The sequence below is a fragment of the Phacochoerus africanus genome, chromosome 2 (assembly GCF_016906955.1).
Source record: "Phacochoerus africanus isolate WHEZ1 chromosome 2, ROS_Pafr_v1, whole genome shotgun sequence".
Classification (NCBI taxonomy): domain Eukaryota; kingdom Metazoa; phylum Chordata; class Mammalia; order Artiodactyla; family Suidae; genus Phacochoerus; species Phacochoerus africanus.
Window position 1 is genome coordinate 104649890 of NC_062545.1, and position 16930 is coordinate 104666819.

At 37.4% G+C, this 16930-nt stretch overlaps 1 protein-coding gene across 1 annotated transcript in view; it reads left to right on the plus strand.

Annotated features, from left to right (window-relative positions):
- The window catches only part of DCC (DCC netrin 1 receptor), a 1209032-nt gene that overhangs the window by 723893 nt on the left and 468209 nt on the right, over positions 1-16930 (plus strand). The window lies entirely within an intron of this gene.

Sequence of the window (16930 nt, forward strand, 5' to 3'; positions counted from 1 at the left end):
ATGAACTCTACAGTTAACATGTAGTATCCTAAAACCAGGGATGACTGGAAATCCATGCAATATAAAAGACTTAATAGAGTCATAAATATTGATCACATCAGACTTTGGTGGTAAACACACCAAAGATTGTTATTATACCGCTTTCCTAAAACCACATAGTGGGGAACTAGAGAAGAAGAATCTGGATTTTCACTCTGCACACAAAGAATCCTGTGCTTGTTATATTTCTGCCTTTCTCTGTAAATGACCATTTGATAATAGGTGTGGACACTCAGACTACACACACAAACACACACACACATATCTAGATGCCTTCTGATATATTATTAGAGAATTTTAAAATATCAATGTAATAATAGGAAGCACATATAATTTCATAGCTGAAATTATATAGGTTCAATTTTTAGCTGTCAAAGTGGTAATAATCAACATCAATAAAACTACAAGGAGGAGTTCCCATCGTGGCACAGTGGTTAACGAATCCGACTAGGAACCAAGAGGTTGCGGGTTCGGTCCCTGCCCTTGCTCAGTGGGTTAAGGATCCGGCGTTTCCACGAGCTGTGGTGTAGGTTGCAGCCGCGGCTCGGATCCCGCGTTGCTATGGCTCTGGCGTAGGCCAATGGCTACAGCTCCGATTCGACCCCTAGCCTGGGAACCTCCATATGCCGTGGCAGCGGCCCAAAGAAATAGCAAAAAAGACAAAAAAAAGACAAAAAAAAAACTACAAGGAAATAGTACTCAGATGCACAGTTTGAAGGATTGAATTGCAATATAATCATACCAAAGGCCTCAGGTGATTCCATAGGAAGCTTTGAAGCTGGGGTAGTTACTTAGACTACTCTGCCCCCAGAGGTGTATATGTCTTTGAGTGAAGTGTTTCTCTTTGCTGAAGGCAGTGACTGGAGATGGATTCAGTAGCAGACCCTCAGCCACATCACTTCCTCCAGCTGGATGAATGAGTGCCACAGTCCTGACAGGGAGACCCAGGCGGTACACCACTCCATCCACTACAGTTTTCCCCTTGTGCCCCTCAAATGTATTTATTTCCTGTAATAAATGGTAGAGATAACTATTCCAGGAGTCAGAGTAGCCTCAAGACTGCACCTGACCCTCTTTGATTTCCTCCTCCCACCCATTATTCTTCTCATCCTCAGATAGCAGCTCGGCTGGTCTACATGGCTTATCAGGTGGGACGACTCAAACTCCTATCCCTTTGCAAGCTGTAGAAATGGTACTAGTTTATTTACCATCAAAATTGTGGAGGAGAGTACCAAGAGACACTCCATTTGGTCACTTCGGTGCTAACCATAGTCCTCCCTGTTTCCTCTCCTCCCCCTGATGATCTGAGTAGTTTTTCTTGCCTTGCCTGCTGGTATTTTGGCACAAGAAGCCTGAAAAGACAAGAAAGCAGTGATAGCTCAAAAGTTCATCGTGAAAGGCCTTCCTCTGCTGTGAACTAGGACTTCTAAGTCCACAAAGCATAGAGTTGCTGGGATGAGAAACACTGATTCCCAAATGGGTTTTTGGGGAGTGATGGCAAGCAGAACCACACCTACTTCAATTTATTGTATCCAGTTACTCTACCTTTGGGGATAGGGTACCACATACTGGTCATTAATTTTGCATACACACTAGAACCTAGAGGAGGGCTTTCTTTCTTTTTTTTTTTTTAAGGATATTATCTCTATCCTTTCCTCCTTAATCCTCTAGAAGGCTGTACCTAGGCTGTATTAAGTAGCAGCTTCTCAGTGGTTGGTTTGTAATAGTATCAGTAGAGCCCCTGGCCCCATGTTCATGTTCATGCTCATGTGTCTTTTGCTATCAAGTATATTATTTAACCTTCTGCAGTGTTATGCATAATGCCATGCTGGTATCTCTGATACTTTGTGAGTTCTAGATAGCACTGCAGGCTGAAGGCTTGGGAATGAAAAAAGGTGGAACACATGCATATTCCATTAGAGATGAATGTCCTTTAAAGAGTGAAAGGAGTCCCATATAACAACATGTTATGAGGCTGGTTGGTGCCCTCAAAAATGGTGTGTTATTGGTGATATGCATTTCTCTCTGCTCTAGTAGAATGGATATATGTCAGCACCAGTAGCTGCTGGTGAGGAGGAGCAGCTTTATTGGGTCTGAGCCCTGTTGTTGGGATGCATTTGTTCCATCCTGGCCACAAGAGCTTTTTCACCTATTCAACTCTTATGTCACCACTGGAGCCTGGCTGACATCAACTGGCTGAATTTTTCCATCTAATTGATTGGGTTTCTATCAGAGATAATACAGTCTGTGATGTTCAGATGTTTATAATTAGCAATAATCGTGGGATAAACCTCGTTGACTACAATACTACCATTGCACAATGCTTAGTGCTTAGATGGGATTTAAAGATCTTTATACTTAATATTCACTCCCAGAGGTCCATCCATATTCCTCTTCTCCCAATGTCTTTGTCTCTGTCCTTCTAATCATCTGGTATAACAGATGCAATGGGAACTACCATTTAGTTAAGTTTGTATTTGTCCCCTGTCATCTTCTGGGTTTTCTCTGATTTTTGTAAAGAACCAGATTGGGGAATTAAATTAGAATATGATAGGAATTACCATTCTGTAGAACTTTAAGAGCGACAACCACCTCCACCCTTCCCTCAAGATGTGATATGATACAGCGATAAGTGTAATAAAATATAAAATATAATTGTTTAGAAAATATGGGTCCCAACTTTTAAAATGAACTTATATCTTAATCTGTTTCTATATTCATAATGAAACTCTATTATTTTTATTTTAGAAATTAAAACACACAGATGCAAAGATTAGCAAACAACAAGCACTCTATACCAAAGTGCTGCATGGGTTTGAGAAATGAGAGTATGGTTTTGCCTTTAACTTCAGGCCCCAAAGAAGCTACTTGGAGTATTCTTTACCCCTTGGGACAAGTAGAAGATTTTAGGACGATTTTAGTGTTTTAAATCTAATGAGAAACTTAGAAACATGAGAAAATAAACACCACTTTAACTTATGGAAAATAACATGTTGACAGAGCTGTAATCTGTCCTATTTAGAGCAAGATTGATGTAAACAGAGACAAAAAGAAAAACAGAGAAAAACATTTCGAGAAACTTATTGTAATGGTTACTGTGCACGAAGCACTTTATAAGCATCATTCCTTTCACTTCTACAATAATCAATCTAGAATATATTACTGTTCTCGTTATACATGTTAGAGGGTTGTGCCCTGGGAGTTCCTGTCATGGAGCAGCAGAAATGAATCTGACTAGGAACCATGAGGTTGCAGGTTTGATCCCAGGCCTCTCTCAATGGATTGAGGATCCAGTGTTGCTGTGAGCTGCATTGTAGGTTGCAGACTCAGCTCAGATATGGCATTGCTATGGCTGTGGTGTAGGCCGACAGCTTCAGCTCTGATTAGACCCCTAGTCTGGGAACCTCCATATGCGGCAGTTGCAGCCCTAAAACGTCAAAAAAACAAAAATGTTATGCTCTAAAGAAGACAGGGTAATGTGGGTACTGTGCAATAGAAAATAGCAATAAAGTAGTGGAACTGGATTTGAAAATATTATTAATGGGTACCATGCTGAGTTCAGGCTTTACTATCACATATTAATTGATTTCTCTCAAGAGTCCTATGGAGGAGATAGAATTATTTCCCCCTTTGAGGGTGAGAAACCTGTGACTCCAGAGAGTAACTAACTTCTCTAGGGCCCCACAGCCAGCCAGCTGTCTGATTTCTGCATCTGCTTTCTCATCCACTGTGCCATAATGTGACTCTCCACCCACATTCTATCTACCACATGGACCTCGGTCAGGTAAAGGGGTGATGTTTTAGACTTATTTGAATCTAGTCAGACTAGTTTTGGAATTATTTATAGAGGAGGAAAACTTGCAATAAATTAATTTTCTAACATTCTACCACCCAAATGATTATTGTCCAGATTCCCAGTGTATTAGAGGTCATTACCAAGTGTGGGCCAGTTATAATATATGCCTTAACAGTCTTAAAGAGGAACATCCTATAATCCCTGCTATCCAGGAATCCATACATTAATCAAAATTAAATTTGATACAACCGATCTTAATTATCAAATACAATTAAGAGAGAGTAACTTGTCACGGTGTTTTAGTTATTCAACATTTATTAAACACCCAGATAATGTATGAAGACTCACACAACAAGTGAAAAGTAGAGATGGTAGATGCCATTTCAAGTAAGTTCAATTTTTTTTCTATTATAATTTTAAATTCTAACACATCCAGTGCTTGGTGTATTTTTGTCGTTGCTGTATTCTAACCCTGTTTTTAGTACCACCTGTCACATAGAATGACAGGGCTTCTATTGTTTTGAAAAACTCTTTTACTTGATAGTTTATTTTTGTTCCCAGCGTTACGTAAGCAGCTCCAGGTTAAAATATATGTTAAATTTTCTTATGATAAATTAATCTAAATAGGTTAAATTATTTGATTATAATTAATGCAGTTCCATAAAAAAAAATGGTTAACAAGCCTAAATGAATTTATCACATCTGTAGTTGTATAATGATCATAACAATCTGATTTCACAGGATTTCCATCCCATAGCCCAGGCACATCCCCCCACCCTCAAACTGTCTCCTCTGGAGACCATAAGTTTTTCAATGTCTGTGAGTCAGCATCTGTTCCGCAAAGAAGTTCAGTCTGTCCTTTTTTCAGATTCCACACGTCAGTGAAAGCATTTGATGTTGGTGTCTCATTGTCTGACTGACTTCACTTAGCATGATAGTTTCTAGGTCCATCCATGTTGCAAAAGATACTGGTATTTCATTGTTTTTTAATGGCTGAGTAATATTCCATTGTGTATATTTACCACCTCTTCTTGATCCACTCCTCTGTCCATGGACATTTAGGTTGTTTCCATGTCTTGGCTATTGTAAATAGTGCTTCAATGAACATCGGAGTACATGTGTCTTTGCGAGTCATGGTTTCCTCTGGATAGATGCCCAGGAGTGGGATTGCTGGATCAAATGGTAGTTCTATGTTTAGTTTTCTGAGGAATCTCCATACTGCTTTCCACAGGGGTTGCACCAATTTACAATCCCACCAACAGTGTACTAGGGTTCCTTTTTTCTCCACACCCTCTCTAGCACTTCTTGTTTGTAGACTTTTGGATGATGGCCATTCTGGCTGGTGTAAGGTGGTACCTCAGAGTGGTTTTGATTTGCATCTCTCTAATAATGAGTGACGTTGAACATTTTTTTCATGTGTTTCTCGGCCATCTGTATGTCTTTTTTGGAGAACTGTCTGTTTAGATCTTCTGCCCATTTTTTGATAGGGTTGTTTGTTTTTTTGGTATGGAGCTGCAGAAGGTGTTTATAAATTTTGGAGATTAACCCCTTGTCAGTCGTTTCACTTGCAAAGATTTTCTCCCATTCTGTGGGTTGTCTTTTTGTGTTGTTTAGGGTTTCCTTTGCTGTGCAGAAACTTTGAAGTTTGAGTAGGTCTCATTTGTTTATTTTTCTTTTTGTTGTCAATACTCTGATAGGTGGATCTGAGAAGATGTTGCTGTCGTTTATGTCAGAGAGTGTTTGGCCTATGTTTTCCTCTAAGAGTTTTCTGGTGTCTGGTCTTATATCTAGGTCTTTAATCCATTTGGAGTTTATTTTTGTGTATGGTGTTAGGGAGTGTTCTAATTTCATTCTTTTCCATGTGGCTGTCCAGTTTTCCCAGCACCACTTATTGAACAAGCTATGCATAGTTATCTTTGTTATTTTGTGTTGTCAAATATCCACCAAGATGACTTTAATTTTCCCTTACAATATTGACAAAACATACTTCTTTATTTAGTTGATATGTAATTTTGATATATTGTGGAACATAAGAAAATTCAGTTGAAATAAAAAAATAGCCCATCCTTGAAATAAAACATACATCATTATAAAGCAAGAAAAGTCAAATAGAAAAGACAGTTTTCTGTATTTTATGATATTTTTCAGGCCCAGTTCCTATTTAAATAAAGATCTACCTGATAATCAGACAAAATATTCTTTAGTTCTGAAAGATGTTGACTGAGTGTATGTGAAAATTTACAAAAGCACAATAGTCTATTTTGAATAGAAAAGAATGATTCTTTTTCTAAATGATTTTCTCCTAACAATATGGCACTTATTTGGAAGACGAAACAAAGAAAAATAAAATGTAGCGTATTTTATATCCTTATCTTGCCTTATATTCTTGATCTCATAAATAGAAAAAGGCATGAGATGACCTAATTGGTGTACCAGACATAAACCTTTGGCTCTCATGAATTCCATGTCCAATTTCAGACATACAGACAGCCTGTTTTCTCTTCATACATGAGCTCATTACTTCATAAGAGGCTTTGAGCCCAGTTCTGATCAGATACTTTAGGTCTTTAACACACTTGCCTAGAAATGATAATGTGGCCCTTGGGGAAATTCAACTGAATGAGGTGGTAAATACCTTTTGCTTTTAAATCAGGAACAATAACAAAAACAATAAAGCCTCATGCCAAGTGGGTAGTTTCTTGCACTTAAAATGTTATCTTAGAAAAAGTTATTCCTGTTTTCTGAATGCAGATGCTAAGTGGTTGCTCAAGTTTCTAGTCTAATAAGGTACTTTGAAGTAGAACACATCATTACTTCGAGTCCCAGGAGTATGTTCATACAAGATGTAGGGCTTAAGAAACTCTTCTGTGGATTCAGAAGAGTTCTCTGAGGATGTGACATCTAAGCTAAAATGGACTTTGAAGTAGGGATATGACTTTTGCCAATCTGTCCAGAGGGGCAAAGAAATAGCTGGTAGAGGATACGTTACACCCCAAACCTAGAGAAATAGCACAGATGCAGAAATATATATTCAGAGAAGTATGTGTGGTTCAGCAAGATAGGAGAGAGGCAGGGACTGGATCACAGTGTATCTTTTAGAATAGGCAAAGAAAATTGGATTTTTTGTCTAGGCACTGTGGGATATTGGGGGCTAGGATATAAAAAAAATTTTTTTATGTTCCCATTGGTGTTTCTACAAGATAAATATGGAAGCAGTGTGAATAATGGCTGGGTTGATAATGGCAGGAGGCAATACTGGAAATAGCAAAACTAATTGGGAAGGTAAAGCAGTCACTGGCCGGACAAGAGAGAACAAGGCCATCTACCACAGCAGTAGAAAAAGGGAGCAGGTATATTAGATCTTTGAAACATGGAGATTTCTCTTAATGTGTATGGATTCATTAGGGATCTGGCATGATTCCTAGATTTTTTTTTTAATATTTATTTCCCCAATGCAATTTTTTTTCTACTGTTGATTCAACAGTATAGATGGCGAAGCCATTACTTACAAAGTGTAGAAACCAGGAAGAGTGATTGTGTGCATTTTGAGGCAGAAAGAACCTGAGTTTGTGGGCACATTCAGGGTTCCCATCTTTACATTTGAAACACCTGGTCAAAGGTCTAACAAGCATAGACTCTCAATTACTCAGTAAAAGGCCTGAGACACAAGTTTTTTACTGGTTCAATGACAATGCCAAGCATGAACTAAGATGTAGTAAAAGATGAAGCAAAGGAGGTAAATATTTTAAAAGATCTCAAAGCATATAACTGAAGAATTTATCATTGAAAGAGGCAAAATAAAGAGTCTGATGCAAAAGGAATATTCTGCTGTGTGTATTCAATAGATTGAGACAGAAGGAAAGATGCATGCAAGATACTTTGCACTATCCCCCAAGAGAAATAGGATATAAACTGAGTGGCAACTCAGATCATGGAGAGAAAGATAAATTCAAAGGATATTATGGAAGAGGAAAGGGTTAGCAGTTTGCATCTGCATTGAAGAGGAGCTTTTGATGCTGACCAGGAATCCTGTAAGTTATTGGCATGGTTGATGGTAATGGAAAGCTTAAGGGAGAGTATGACAGAGCCTTGCTATGCATCCTAAGTTCCTTGATGGGTTAAAAGTGAATCATTCTCCCACTGAATAGATGACTCCTCTTTGCTGGATGTCTTTTTCCTAGCTCTGAGGGTCTCATTGTACTGCCATCTTGAAAGGCGTTACAGGGTTCTGCATTAACATAATATAACCACTGAGAACATACTGACTGCCAGGAACAGAGTGTATTGATTTGATTAGCCCTTAACTATCAGAAGGATAAAAATGATCCTTTCTTTTTTTGCTTCTCTCTCCTCTTTGTCTCTGCTTATGTTGGTGGCAGACACAGATTAGAACCGAGAAATAAATTAGAAGAGAAAGGACTAACTTTGGCTCTTCACCACCTGGAAATAAAATCCATTTAATTTACCCTGACTCTCCTTGTTATAGTGTTAAATATAAACTAAATAGTTTAATATGGATTTATGTAATGAGTTCACAAATTGATTTTGCAGAGGATGCTTGCTTTAGGAAATAAACATCTGCTAACTCTGGCTCGAATGCCCTATCTGTATGTTTTGAAATGATGAATGGATTTTCTGTAAAAATGATAAGGATTCTAATCTATGATCGTTTTATCATTCTTATATTTAAAAAGCTCCAAAACAAAACAATACAATGATTTAGAATCTCCTAGAAGGGGTCTCTATAGCGGTCTCAATGCTAATATTTTATCTCTTAATGACAGGGTTAAACCAAAAAAAAAAAAAAATTAGCTTTCACCCAGTATCTGTGAAGCCTCCACTTTCTCTTTTCCCTCATTCAACAAAGTCATATCCACCTTATTTAAACATTGCTTATATAGCTGAACTCTGTGCAGCTAATTTGTAAAATAAAATTCCTGGCAAGTTTAAAGAGGAGTCCAGAGAGTTTCTTCTCTTAGAGGGCCCCCACCTTCTCCATCTCCGGTGGCTAAATTTGAAATAATTGTAATTGGTGATGGGATGGTGATGAGAGCATCAGCCAGTCATTCTAGGAGTGGCTACTAAGATTTGTAATTATAATGTCCTTTATCCCAATTTAAATTCAGCAGTAACTTCACATTATCATGCTTTCTCTGGAAACATGGAAATTTGGGTGTGGGGGTTGGGGATGATTGAGACAGGGTTTTACCTTCTTGAAATCTATACTTTTTCACAGTCTCTCCCATTTCTCTCAAGGCATCATAGGCAGGGGAGGCCAGCTATCAAGAATGGTAATTTACAGTTTAAGAGCACTTAATCTAAAATCTGTCCTTGTCAAAGGAGAACATGTTGGTCTCTCTGCAGCAGTAATGGGAATTTTATTTCCTCATAAGATTCAATGGAGACTTTCAACTGTATTCTTTAAACTACTCCGTCCTTAGCAATTTATGCAACGTGCAAGTCTCATGAGTGGGTCTTCAACCTCATTCTACTTTTAAAATGGAAACCACTAAATATGGTAAATAGTGTAATCCACATTCAAAAATATCAACTAACCTCATAAACTGATTGCAAACATAATTGTCATGTCATTATGACTAAATCTAGTTTTATTATTAATCATTTCTCCTGGTGATTATAGTTTAACTCTCCAAAGAGACCATTTTCCTGAACAGACTTGTCTCTCTTTCATTGTAACCATTTTATACTCTAAAATTACTTCCCTGAATTTTCACTTTCCTATACAATAAAGCTTTGTCTACCCTGGCTGTTAACAAACAAACAAACAAAAATCTTGGTTGCGGAATATATTATTTCAGGGTAAAAATTGAATCAGGTAGCCATGAAGTAATACATATTTAAAGTCTTTATAACTATTTTTGTTCACTAACAAATTACTAAGTGGCATGCTAACTAAAGGCAATATCAATGACATTTTAAATGAGTAATAATGTATATTTTGCTTTAACTTATCAGCCCTTGTTTGCTGGAAATCTTTAAAGAGGTCTTGTTCTTATAGATTACATGTGACACATATAAAATACTTATTTTGCTTCAGAAAACACATACTCTAACTTTATTGTTCCTTTTTTTCTGGCCTGGGACTAATTGATTAGCAATATCTGCCTTCTGGGTCCTGCCTCACTGAATAAACTCTCTCTTATCCCAAGTTTATCCTGTTTGCTTTTACTGGGCCCTAAGTTTTATGTGTCATTGAGTTCTAAATCTACCTACCCTTGTAACCCTGGTCCATTTTTTTCTTCATAACACATTCCACTTGAGACCAATTCTAAGATTTTGTTGTTTTTTCTTTTTTGCCTTTACTTTTTCTTCCAATAATCTTCCCAAGGCTTCACTGGTTTAAAAAAAAAAATGTAAAGACCTATCACCATCTCCTCCTTCTCCTTCCCTTTACAATATTTATTTTCTCTGAAGTGTTTTAAGACAATTTTCTTCCCCCAAACCTCAATTGCTCTATGTTTTCCAGTTATCCCCAGTGAGAGTGACAATGAGTGTGCTAGAAATGGCACATTGTTGCCTGTGGATAAGATATCCATGTAAAATTCCATATAGCATTACCATAAGAAATGTCAAATACTCACGTTGACTTGGAAAAGACATGGTTTCTAAACAAAGAAATCTCGATGCCTGAAGCATAGCAGAGTTATGGTTTGGGTGGTTAGTGACATGCAGGCAAACTGACATTATGAAAAGTTGGCAATGCCTGTTGGATCAGTTTCTCCTAAAGTTTTTAATGCTGTCAAAAATGCTAGAACCTAAGGAATTTGGGAGACCACTTTTTATCGACTATTTGTTAATTTTGTCCCAGGAACACATTTCATTCTGAAAATATTACTGGGTCAACTGCCATACCCATAACTAGCAAGATTTCTTGCTCATTTTTAGAATGACTGTATTTTATCTTTGATATTCAAAATAAATTTCAAAACATAAAGATAACCAAAATTTATGATACCATGATGTTATTTAGGGAAAATCTGTGGGAAATGTAGCTCTTCATTCACACACACGTAGAAACACAATAAAAATTTTTGGCGTAGTCAGCAAATTCCTCACCTACTTTTCCAGATATTTGAGGCTTTGGGGGGATTAAAATGAATGGCTATAGTGATGGCGGCAGAAATCATAGTTTACAGTGTTTTTCAGCAGCTGAGGCTGGTGAATATCAAAGAATGAACATGGGTGCATTGGATTTTTTACTGTGTCATTCAGTCAAGCCAGAGCAGCCTTTCTCTGGATTTGCTTCCCTGTATGGTTCTAACTTAGCATGGGCCAAAAGAGAAATTTTGTTTGAGATTTGGAAAATAGAAAAGAGGTACCATACTTTATGTTTTGGGATTGTTGCAGGACACGCAGTGCTGCTCATCTGCTGACACACCTGTTGGCACAAGGTAGCATCCAGTCCAGCAGCACCACTAGTCCTGTCATATCTTCTGCCTCAGCTGGCCTATGTGTGTATCAAGGTTTGTGCTTGAGAAGGTGAGGGACAGATTCTAGTGTGTCCCTACGGGTTCCATCTAAGCTTTGCAGATTTCACCTTGTCCTTGTTTTCTCCAGTCCACATCCCCCTTCTCCTCCCAAAACCCTGCCTGGATGACTTCAGTCTCAGCGACCAGATTCAGGAACAATAGCCTTGCATACCATGTGTAACTGTGTAACACTAAATCCTATAATAAATTCTACCACCTCCACAACCCCACCCCCATGACTATAATGCTCTGATCAAACCCTGGTTGGTACAATTGAGAAATGGTAGCAGTACTAAAAGTGACCAAGAAGTTTGGGAAATGAGCAAAGGACCACTGAAAAGAGAAACCCTTAGATGATTTGCCAGGTTCCTGAGACATATTGTAATGGTATTTACATTTTTAATTGAAAACTTAAAAAATTCTCCCCATCTACTAAAGTTATAAGCTCTAAAATATGAGTCTGAATATACAAAGGTCCCAGAAAGAAATGTGTAGCATACTTAGTTCAAGGAAGGCTTAAAAAAGAAATTATTAACAAAGGTGTTGGCATAATGTGAAAAAATCTCCACAAGATAGCGCAGTACCAAAAGTCTAATAACAGTGGAGCTGTCATCATCCTTTGGCTCAAAGGAAGAACTTTTTGAAGCAATGACCAGAATTAGAAGAACAGAGGGATGTAACAAAGATACTTTAAAAAAGCAGTAACTTGCATTGAAAGGGAATAGCTGGTTTAAGACGAACCTGCACAGAGACAGGCAGGCATAAATACCTCAGATTCACACTCATTCCTCATTCAGACTCCTGTCAGTACTCAAGAATGAATATACTCAAAAACAAACAAACAAACAAAAAAACCTCAAAGGCAAGGAAACCTTTTGATATACCTGAGAGATTTGAGAGGTCATCCCCTCAAAAGTGAGAGAGAGAGAGGGTGCAGAGTGTGTCTATGTGAAAACAAAACACATCTGGCATAGGATCTTGATGATTTTTCACAGACTTGTTCCTTTTATTCAAGAAGATTTGGTAAAGGGGCAGTAAGCCAGAAGTTACAGGTGCACAGGGTAAATGCTCACTCTGTGCACAGAAAAGTGTCTCCCCCAAAGATGTCCACATACTAATCCTTAGCTCCTTTGAATATATTATGTTTTTTTGCAAAGGAGAATCAGCATTGCAAATGCAATTAAGGTTAATAATCAGTTGACCTTAACAAATAGAGAAATCCTGGATAATCCACATGAGCTTATTGAAAACAACGAGTCCTAAAAATTGGAAAAGGGAGACAAAGGAAGAGGTCAGAGCAATATGATATATGAAGGATGTGAATTGTAATCCTTGCCTTTAAAGATGGACGAAAGTCTCACAAGCCAAGGGATGTAGGCAAACTGCTTCTGCAGGCTAGAAAAGAAAGGAGATGGATTCATTTTTAGAGTTTCCAGAAAGGAACACAGCCCTGCCAACACCTTTATTTTAATACAGTGAGAGCCTTGCCAGCCTTCTAACCTCCAGAACTATAAAACTACAAACAGGAGCCGTTTTAAGTCAGTAAGTCTGTGGTAATTTTCTATAGCAACAACAGTATATGAATACATTTGGATCCAAGTTCCTCAAGTTTGCCTCTATATTCTGATCACCTTGGTTAATTATTTTGGAAATTGTACAGCATTGAGCAAAGAGTGACTTTAGGACTATCACTGACAAGGAACTCTGTCTCGATATTTCATAAGAAGAATGAATTATTAAGAAGGGGGAATCCCTTCTCGGTTCTTTTTTTTTTTTTAGGTTTTTTGTTTTTTTGTTTTGTTTTTTTGTTTGTTTTTTGCTTTTTAGGGCCACACCTGCAGCATATGGAAGTTCCCTGTTAGGCGTCAAATCAGAGCTGCAGCTGCAGGCCTACACCACAGCTCATAGCAATGCTGGATCCTTAACTCACTGAGTGAGGCCAGGAATTGAACCCACATCCTCATGGATCCTAGTCATGTTCATTACTGACAGCTGAGCCATAACAGGAACTCCCCTTCCTGGTTCTTAATCTAAACACAAAGAGAATTCCTACCAACTAGTTTAAAACCTCCCCCATCATCCCTGTTCTCAAGAAAATCCAGTCTCCAGAACAAGACAGAAGACACAGGCCCCACTGAAGGGAAACAAGTCAGGAAACCACAAGGTACTACCCTTAGGATAGGAAGGCTAGAGTCCTTATATTCAGAAGCTTTTCCTGATGAAGGTCAACAATTGTAACGAAGAACTGAAGCAAGAATTTAGCACCAAGTAGGCTACTTGGAAGAAGAAAAAATGTATTTGAGATATCCACACACTAAATTAAACCTGGGCAGAGATTTGTTTCCAAAATAATTAAGGGCCCTCATAGGTTCCTTATAAAAGAGCCATATCAAAACCTAGTCTTGGTTAAGATTGCTATGTATAGGAAACTGGACTAAACAATGCCAACTTTGCATTGAGATTTGTAAGTTACATGGGCACCTCAAATCATCTAGTCCTCTTCTTAAATTTCTGCCTCAGGAACCCTCCAGCATATTGTTATCATGGGTTTCCTAGATCTTTTAAACTGTACCTAATCAGCATAATCAAATAACTCATTAAGTTCCTCTTAGGACATTCTGTGTCACCAGGCTATCTTTTACTTGATTGTACTTATATTCCTTGTAAATAAAATAGACATATCCAGCCAATTTTTACAATGCAAAGATGGAAGAATTATCACAACTCCCTTTAAAACCACATTATCCTGACACTGGTTCTTAAATTTAGACAGTACAAAATAATTCATTTCTAGATGTTTGTCAAAATGGCTTTTTTTGGCCGCCCCATGGTGTATGGAGTTCCTGGGCCAGGGATCAAATCCAAGCTGCAGTTGTGACCTACACTGTAGCTGGCAGCAATGCCAGATACTTAACACACTATGCCAGGCAAGGTTCTTCTTCTTCTCTACTGAACTTTGTAATAATGATAAAACAACAAACAGAATCAGCCATTTAAGCATGACAACGTGAGCACATTATTTTTTACACAATGTCCATATCTCTGCCACTTTAGTTTCTGGTGACATGTTTTCTGACATCATTGCTACCCAGCATTTTTCAACAATGATGCCATTGTCATTTCCAGCAGTGATTTCCTATTATTTGGCATCGTACTTAAATTGGTTTCTTATGAACAAAGTTCATGATCATAAAGCTCTCATTTGAAATATCAGTAAAGATTAGCCAGCAATGAACATTAATTCAACACTGGATGCTGTTTGTGAGGCTTGATAATATGAATGTGCTTTAATAAAGAACTCTATCCAGTTGTGTATTATTTATAATAAATGTGCCCAGACATTCCCATAGTGATGTGACTAGCTTAGCCATTAGTTTTACCAAGCAATGTAATGCTTGTATTCATGTATTTTTAAATAATTATCTCCTCTTTCATGTCTCTGCTATGTTTCTCTCTCTTACATTCTTCGGAAAAAGGAAGAGGAAAATGTGTGAGATATAATAGATTAGGAAAACATGAAAATTATCATTTTTGGCACCTCCTTTCTCTACAGTGAGCTAAAGGCCTTTTTATAGCCAGATCTGTACATGACTTTCATGGCCCTGAGGAACTTTTGCCTTTTAGAGACCTTTCTCTATTTAAAAAATACTAAAAACTATATTTCATAACTCCAATGTTATGAAGACTAATATAACCCAGGTTGGATTATATTCATTTTTTTTCCTACTGATTCAAAAAATAAAAAAATAAAGCATCTTCCTGGGTCCCTAATACCTTGTGAGCCCTCAGTACTGTGTATCCTGTATCCCATGAATGTCAGCCCAGTTATGGCTAAACAGTGGTTACACTATCAGCAAATTGTCCTAACTTTCTAAGTGCTTTGAAATCTCTTGCTGCCTAAGACATTAAATCAATTGTTTTATGATTCCAATTTTCATATTCAATAAATCATTTTTACTTTAAAATCACTTCTATGTCATAGGTATATTCTGTGAGGTCATGCCAATTAATTCTTTAAATCAATGAAATCATTCCTTTTCATTAACTTGTGTTATTACCACAAAGTAATTGAATCTTATTTTGTATTAATTTCCAGTTCAAATAACATCTAACATTTAAGCTTTGAGACTCTGATTTCTAACTTCTCACCACTCCCCTTCCTCTGTTTGCACACCATTCTGTACTAGAGCTTGTGTTTTGACACCTAGACTCGTGGTTATGAAAGGTGTTAAAAATTTAGGGAAGTCTTTTTTGAACAAAAGTCGTTATCTTTAACTTACCTATGATGTTACTCAGAACACTAATATGTCTGATTTTATTTTTCTTAAAGCAAGAGATATAAGAAAAGATTCTTCACAGCAAACACGTGTCTTCCGAGGCAGATAAACAGTTACATTATTTACATAACAGGCAGAAGTCTAAACACCCCTTCATGAGGCTGGTGCATGCTCTTGCTTTCTGATAGTCGAAAGTATCTTATCAGGGTATTTGAGGTGAACTCAACACTCTGTGCTATGCAGAAAAGTATACCAGAACTGGTGTCTTGATGGGTCCTTTTAGGAATGTAGAGTGTTTCCTGATCCTATGACTGTCCTAACCAGTTCAACTAAGTTACTGAGCTGGATAATTTTTCACAATTTATTTAGAGTATTTTAGAATTTAGGCAAATTTTAGAATAAACTATGATAGTATAGTCCACAGCTAATTTACAGCCTTGCTCTGTAGACCGCATGTGTTCTGGGATCAATGTGTTTATAGCACCTATGGCAGCCGTATCCTATTGGGACGTCAAGAGTCCTTGCAGAATCCTAACATCAGTTCCACATCCTGAAGCAGTACTTCATTCCTCAAGGGAGTCATTCTCAGCAGGAGTTGAGCTCTATCTACAGCATGCAGGTGTGAGCGAGAAGGGCTGTCTTTGCGGCTACATGTTAAATTGGAAGATGTAATTCAAAGGCTATCGATAAACTTGACGTTCAATGTACTTAGAACATATAGAGCTAGTATAGATCCAAGCAGCTGCAGCTAGTTTTTATGTCTCCAAAATACTGAGAGATTGATAATATCCAAGAAAATAACATTTTAAAAAATTACTTTGGCCTTTCTACAACAGTGACAACAACAACAAAAAAAATCATCTTTCTCCTTTGATAGAAAGGGAAGGGAAAGGAAGGGAAGGGAAAGGAAGGGAAGGAAGGGAAGAAAGAGAGAAAGGGAGGAAGGAAGGGAAAGAAGATAAATAGATAGATACATATATAGGTAGACCTTAAAATTTAGTAAACTCTAAATACCACTAACAAAACTCTACAGGGCTGAAATATTTGCTGATTTCTCAATTATGAGGTCGGTAAGAACTCTGAGAACTGTCTTTAACTACTATGAAGTTATTTTGATACTAGGAGATTTACTACAATGAAAAGTCTCTAAATTCTGGGAGAGTCACTGTAGCTTGCTATAGAATATCATTTCATTGTTTTTTTTTTTCATTGTACTTTTGATCAAATAACTTACTAAGCTTCACAATTTAGAGATGTTAGTGTTAATCGTAACAACTAGAGTATGTTTATAAATGTTTTAAAACATTATTATCAGAATATCCCACTTT